At 36.5% G+C, this 7,549-nt stretch overlaps 1 pseudogene; it reads left to right on the plus strand.

Moving 5' to 3' along the window:
• The first annotated feature begins 341 nt into the window (after window positions 1-341).
• Window positions 342-2,017, plus strand: LOC116888436 (annotated as a pseudogene).
• Window positions 2,018-7,549: the final 5,532 nt, after the last annotated feature.

Raw genomic sequence — 7,549 nt, forward strand, 5'->3', positions numbered from 1 at the left:
ATATAATTGAAAAGACAAAAGCAACAATGAGAAAGGTTCCTTTTGTACCAAGCTATTCCTTTTGTGGGCCCTATGAGGACAAAAACAAAGTCTACAGGCATCCCTGCTTTTTGCATGGCAAGCATTAACATCTTTGTGGGACAAATCAGACACTATCCCTGCCCCCCTGTTTAGAACATGAAGCAGTCCTCTGCGTTGGCTTTAGTCGTAATGCTTGTTTCTATTTCGTCACTATTGTACAACAATTCCCCCTACTCCCTGAGCACGGCTATGCTGCCGCCATTTGTGCCTCAGCCGTTGTTTCACCAACAGTCAAGAAACCTCCATCCAGCCTATCTACCATGAATACTGCCAGCCTCGCTGTGAGAAAGTACAATGAAAGAGACCAGTTGCGGGAAGGGTTCAGAATTGATGCCACCAAGAACCAACAGGATGCCAGTAAGATGTTCATTGGGGGACTTTCCCAAGAACTGAACAAGCAAGTACTTCTGGAATACTTGTCTAAGTTCGGTGAGATAATAGATTTTATTATAAAAATAGACCCAAATACCGGTCTGTCTAGGGGATTTGGATTCGTGCTTTTCAAAGACAGTTCCACAGTAGAGAAGGTGCTTCGAGTGAAAGACCACAAAGTTGATGGCAAAAAAATAGAATTTAAAAGGGCTAAAGCCCTTGAATCTCAATTCCCTATCAAAAAGGTTTTTGTGGGTGGGCTGAACCCGCGGATGTCTGAAGAAAAAATAAGAGCTTACTTTGGCACATTTGGGCAGATAGAGGCTATTGAGCTTCCCTGTGTTCAGATACAGGAAGAAGGCTTTGGCTATCAAAATACATGGAGTGGCTCCCGTTAGAAAAGGTCTTAGAAACCGGGTACCATTTCATTGGCTCAGCCGTTGTGAGATTAAATATTTCTAAAGAAGATATACACAGACAACTATGGAAGTAAGATTATTAGAGCTAAGGATAGGGCAAGAACAGCTGTTCCAGCTGCAGAGTTAGAAAACCACTGGAGAGGAGGAGGCAGCCAAAACTTCCACATTATGGATAACTCAGATACTCAAGAGGCCAACCAAGATGCCCACAGAGCTGGCTCATATACTTCTAGAGCAAACTCAGATGTCACTTTGTCAAATGCCCGTGGTTTCAGGGATACCCCCAATGCTTTCCAGGCAAACCCCAATGTTATTGTGACAAATTCAAGTGCTTTCAGGGCAAGTCGTACTGCTTTGAGGCCAATCTCAAATACTGTAGGGTTAAGCCATTATGCTCTGGGGGCAAATCCAAATGCCTTCTTGGCAAACCAGTATACTTTTGGGGCAATTCCAAACACCTTAAGAACAAGCCAGTATACGTTGGGAACATACCCAAATGCTTTAGGAGTGAGCCAGTATGCTTTGGCAGCATACCCAAATGCTTTCAGGGTTGAAACCAATGTACTTTGGAGCAAACCAAATGTTTTCTGGACATTCAGTATCTTTAGAACATGTCAGATGCTTTTGGGATGAGCCAATATGTGAATATGAGCCAAATGTTTCAGGGCAAATCAGTATACTTTGGTACAAACTCAGATGCCTTCAGGCCAAACTGTTATTCTTTTGTTGCAAACCCGTATGATATCCGGACAAACCACTATGTTTTGGCAACAAACCCAAATGTTTCCAGGACAAGCCAGTATATTCTGGGGGCAAACCCAAATGCCTTTGGGTCAAGTCATTATTCTGTGGGAGCATCCCAAAACGTTTTTGGACCAAATCAACATAGCTTCGGAGTAAATGGAAACTTTTGTGGGGCAGCTGGAAGTGGTGGAGGCACTGGAGGATTTAATTTCTCTCAAGTATACGGCAATTTCCTGAATGTTTGCAACACGCTGCCAGCTTTTCATGGCTCTAATGGAGACTACTTCTTCCTATATAGCTATGGAGCTTATGATGTGGGATCTGCACCTAATTACAATGTGCAAATAAACCAGTCCACTCTTCTTGGTAATGGTTACCAGGGAATTTATTCAGCATTTTGAAACCTAATTAAGAAGCCATTATCCAAGGACCATTCTGTTCAACAATGAAAAAATCAGTGACTTATATGAAATGGTTCAACAACTGCTTGATTGGACATTGCCACTGCTTGCCGAAACTTTTGAAGTTATCAATACATTTTCCATCACCTTTTGACATCGGAGCTACAACAAGAAGACAAAGGCTTGAGACTGTCTTGTAGAAGGTTATACTCGAAAATAAACATTTAAAACATTTATTTTGAGTGACTTCTGTTTTAAGTTGGGGTTTTCTTTTGTGCTTTGTTTGTATTATGGTGAAGAGAAGGAAGAAAGTTCCATCATTGTCCTCCCACTTTTTAATTCTGCATTGCTATGTTTGGTTTAGACACACTGACACAGTCCCTTCAACTAGATTAATTGATAAATAGAAACAAATTGCTTCCTGGATACTTTCTGAAGGACATATCTCCATGCTTGTTGTTTGTCCCCAAAACACATTTTCATGATGTCAAGAACATTCACTATTATAAAATGCAATTATGTGTGTGAATTCTAAAGTTACTTTACCTAGAAGTTTTGCCTTTACTTTATGACAACACAATATAAGCTTATAGTTTCCTAATTAAAAATCATCAGTTATATTCCTCGGTCTTTATTCTGACTCTGTTTTTACTTTTATTTTGAGACAGAGGCTTACTAAGGTTAACTAGGCTACCCTTGAACAAGGTGACTTTGAACTTGCAACCTTCTGCCTCATCATTACTTGGTTGCATTTCTAAATATTCAGTGATTTTTATCCATTTGTCCATCTACTATTTACAAGGATCTATTCCAAGTCAGAAATTATATACTGGGAAACTGTCTCAAGAGGCAAGAAATATAGCTAGGTATTAAGGAAAGTTTTACAAAAGATGATTTGCACAGCCATCTAAAATATATCTTAGCATGGAGCTTGCTGGAGAATGAGAGAAGTGAGTGGGCCTTTCCCAATCATCTAGGCTAGGAGAGATGCAAAGTTGAAAAGAAATATAACACTTACCTTAAGAACACACCAATTTCTTGTTTGTTTGGCTGTTTTATTTGGTTTTGTTTGTGTGTTTAAGAGTAGATATAGGGTGTGTGTATGATTAATAAGAAAAGGGTAGAAAAATGGGCTTAAACATTCTCAGCAGCAACATAATAAACCATAAATGTGAACTATATACATTTAAATTTTCTAGTAATAGTATTTATTTTAAAGAATTTAATGCTAAATAATATTTAAATAAAATAACAAATCTATTTCAGCATGTAATTAAAACAATTACTGAGACATTTTATATTGTTCTAGGCATACCCATTCATTAGAACCTAGTATATTTTACTTTTATAGGACACCTCAGTTATAATTAATTTTATTCCAAGAGCTCAACATACATGGTTACTATCTATCACGTAGAAAAGTGCAGGCTCAAAACAGACCTACATTATTTACTGAGGGCATTTCTATCTTTAAGGCATTAAGAAGAATTTTTAAAAAATTAAAAAGAGAATAATACAGGACATCAAAGACATGGTATATACCTAACTGAAAGCACAGAGCTCTTCAGTAGGCCGCTGAAATCGATTTCTATCTTCAAATAACTCCCGATCAAAAGGGGAAAACAAGCACAAAACCAAAATTCTGTAGTTTTGTAATATGGGAATAAATTTTTAAGGAGACACTGAAATTTACTTAGTGCCATATGCATTTCTATAACTATACTGAAAACAAAAAGTAACTTACTCTTTATTTTTGTATTATCCTTAGTATTTAGCAAGAACTTTTCCACATAGTAGGAGCTTAGAATAATGGTTGATGACATAAGATCAAAACTGATGAGTATATATTTTACACAACAGCATGAAAGGAAATATAAATTACTAGAAGCAAAGTATAAAGATGCTATTTCACATTTACCTGAAATTTTTACTTGAGTGTTTGAATGAATTTTTTACCTTCAATGGGAAAATATAAATATATAACATATAAATGTATATTGTTAAAATATGAGGGCTATCTGTGGTAGTAATTGTAAAAGCAAATATACTATACAGAACAAAATACATATTATCTATACAATACATACATACAAAGAGTATTTCCAAGTTCATTGCTTTTTAGAACTAAAGAATATTATACTAAATCTTGGTTTAAAAACACCAAGTGACACATCTACTGGGATAATTTTAATATCGCTTTAATTGATGTTTTCTATTAAGAAACTATAAGATTATACAGTGTTGTCATAAAGAAAAGGGGAAATTACTAGGTAAACTAACAATAGAATTTATAAAACTAAATGGCATTATAGAGTAACAAATGTGTTTAACATCATGAAAATTTGTTTGAGAATTTGGGACAAATGACAAACAAGCAGATGTACCTTACAGAAAATGTCAGTAGCAATCTGCTTGCATTCCCTGAAATTAACTAGTTGAAAGTATATTATTAATGATAAATATGTTGCGATACAATATAATATAATATAATATAAACATACTACATATACTATTAAGAACATCTGTTTCTGCTTCCCCTGAAAATAAACTTGTTTGTTGAAATACAGCATTTACTGGCTATTTTATTTAAAAAAATTAAACCAAATAAAATTTCATTAATTTCAGAGTTCCTGTATCAGATGTTTTGATAATTCATTTTGCCATATGATGCTGTTTTAGTTTTAGAAGGTATATTTTTTTCCTGATTCGAGTGGGTTCATTAAATGACTTATATTTTTAAAAAATTCCAGGAGAAATAAATTGGGTTAGTTTTGATTTCTGTATTTTGTACACATTCAAAAAATTAACTTAAACTCAATTTTATTTAGACGGCTTATGATGAATTTACAATTCAGCTTATGGCCATAAGTTTTAATTGTTAAAAATTAGGTTACATGGTATTATCAGAAGTGTGCCAAAGCAACTATTTCTTTCTCACATCAGTCCAATTAATACTTTACATAGTTGTGAGAGAGAGAGATGATTAGATCCTATCTAAAAATATGAAAAATTCACATTTTAAAAGATTTATTGACTTTTTTAAGGAAACAGAGGCTGAATCATATTTTCGTTAAGTCATTACGTTTATCTAAGTCTGCGGTTGATACTATAAATGTATATATCATAAATATACTCTAATGATCCACCAGTACTGAAATGATTAAGTATAAACTTTCTTTTAAATGATTCATCCATTGGTAAACTTATACTTCTGAGAAGTTGTCATATACCAGCAAAAATAAGCTTCATATTTAGATAAAATACTATTTCTTTCTTTTTCTGATGTAAATGATTTGAATTGATTAATTCATCTCTAAATAAATAGCATTAACAGGTAACTAAGATGATAACTTCAACAATTTTCTTGGTGTTTTGGGGTTTAGTTTGTTTTTTTTTATTAATGGATATTTCTTATTTACATTTCGAATATTATTCCTTTCGGTTTCGAACAACATCCCCCTAATCCCCCCTCTCCTTCTTTATGGGTTTTCCCTCCCCATCCTCCCCCAATTGCCGCCCTCCCCCAAAAGTCACGTTCACTGGGGGTTCCAGTCTTAGCAGGACCAAAAGGGCTTCCCCTTCACTGGTGATCTTACTAGGATATTCATTTGCTACTATATAGGTCAGGTCAGGGTCAGTCCATGTATAGTCTTTAGGTAGTGGCTTGGTCCTGGAGCTCTGGTTGCTTAGCATTGTTGTTCTTATGGGGCCTTGAGGCCCTTCAAGCTCTTCAGTTCTTTCTCTGATTCCTTCAATGGGGTCCTATTCTCAGTTCAGTGGTTTTTGCTGGCATTCGCCTCTGTATTTGCTGTTATTCTGGCTGTGTCTCTCAGGGAGATCTATCTGGCTCCTCTCGGTCTCTCTTCTTTGCTTCATCCATCTTGTCTAATTGGGTGGCTGTATATATATGGGCCACATGTGGGGCAGGCTCTGAATGGGTGTTCCTTCTGTCTCTGTTTTAATCTTTGCCTCTCTTCCCTGCCAAGGTATTCTTGTTCCCCTTTTAAAGAAGGGTGAAGCATTCACATTTTGATCATCCGTCTTGAGTTTCATTTGTTCTAGGCATCTAGGGTAATTCAAGCATTTGGGCTAATAGCCACTTATCAATGAGTGCATACCATGTATGTCTTTCTGTGATTGGGTTACCTCCTCAGGATGATATTTTCCAGTTCAACCATTTGCCCTCGAATTTCTTAAAGTCATTGTTTTTTTTGATAGCTGAGTAATATTCCATTGTGTAGATGTACCACATTTTCTGTATCCATTCCTCTGTTGAAGGGCTTCTGGGTTCTTTCCAGCTTCTGGCTATTATAAATAAGGCTGCGATAAATATGGACCGCGTGTCTTTTTATATGTTGGGGCATCTTTTGGGTATATGCCCAAGAGAGGTATAGCTGGATCCTCAGGCAGTTCAATGTCAATTTCTGAGGAACCTCAGACTGATTTCCAGAATGGTTGTACCAGTCTGCAATCCCACCAACAATGGAGGGTGTTCCTCTTTCTCCACATCCTCGCCAGCATTTGCTGTCACCTGAGTTTTTGATCTTAGCCATTCTCACTGGTGTGGTGAAATCTCAGGGTTGTTTTGATTTGCATTTCCCTTATGACTAAAGATGTTGAACATTTTTCTTTAGGTGTTTCTCAGCCATTCGGCATTCCTCAGCTGTAATTCTTTGTTTAGCTCTGAACCCCATTTTTTAATAGGGTTGTTTCTCCCCTTGGTCTAACTTTTGGAGTTCTGTTTGTATATTTTGGATATAAGGCCTCTATCTGTTGTAGGATTGGTAAATCTTTCCCAATCTGTTGGTTGCCGTTTTGTCCTAACCACAGTGTCCTTTGCCTTACAGAAGCTTTGCAGTTTTATGAGATCCCATTTGTCGATTCTTGATCTTAGAGCATAAGCCATTGGTGTTTTGTTCAGGAAATTTTTTCCAGTGCCCATGTGTTCCAGATGCTTCCCTAGTTTTTCTTCTATTAGTTTGAGTGTGTCTGGTTTGATGTGGAGGTCCTTGATCCACTTGGACTTAAGCTTTGTACAGGGTGATAAGCATGGATCGATCTGCATTCTTCTACATGTTGACCTCCAGTTTAACCAGCACCATTTGCTGAAAATGCTATCTTTTTTCCATTGGATGGATTTGGCTCCTTTGTCAAAAATCAAGTGACCATAGGTGTGTGGGTTCATTTCTGGGTCTTCAATTCTGTTCCATTGGTCTATCTGTCTGTCTCTGTGCCAATACCATGCAGTTTTATCACTATTGCTCTGTATACTGCTTGAGTTCGGGATAGTGATTCCCCCTGAAGTCCTTTTTTGTTGAGGATAGTTTTAGCTATCCTGGGTTTTTTGTTATTCAGATGAATTTTGCAAATTTTTCTGTAACTCTTTTGAAGAAATGGATTGGTATTTTGATGGGGATTGCATTGAATCTGTAGATCGCTTTTGGTAAAATGGCCATTTTTACTATATTAATCCTGCCAATCCATGAGCATGGGAGATCTTTCCACCTTCTGAGATCTTCTTAATTTCTTTCT

This window comes from Rattus rattus, chromosome X (assembly GCF_011064425.1).
Source record: "Rattus rattus isolate New Zealand chromosome X, Rrattus_CSIRO_v1, whole genome shotgun sequence".
Taxonomy (NCBI): Eukaryota; Metazoa; Chordata; class Mammalia; order Rodentia; family Muridae; genus Rattus; species Rattus rattus.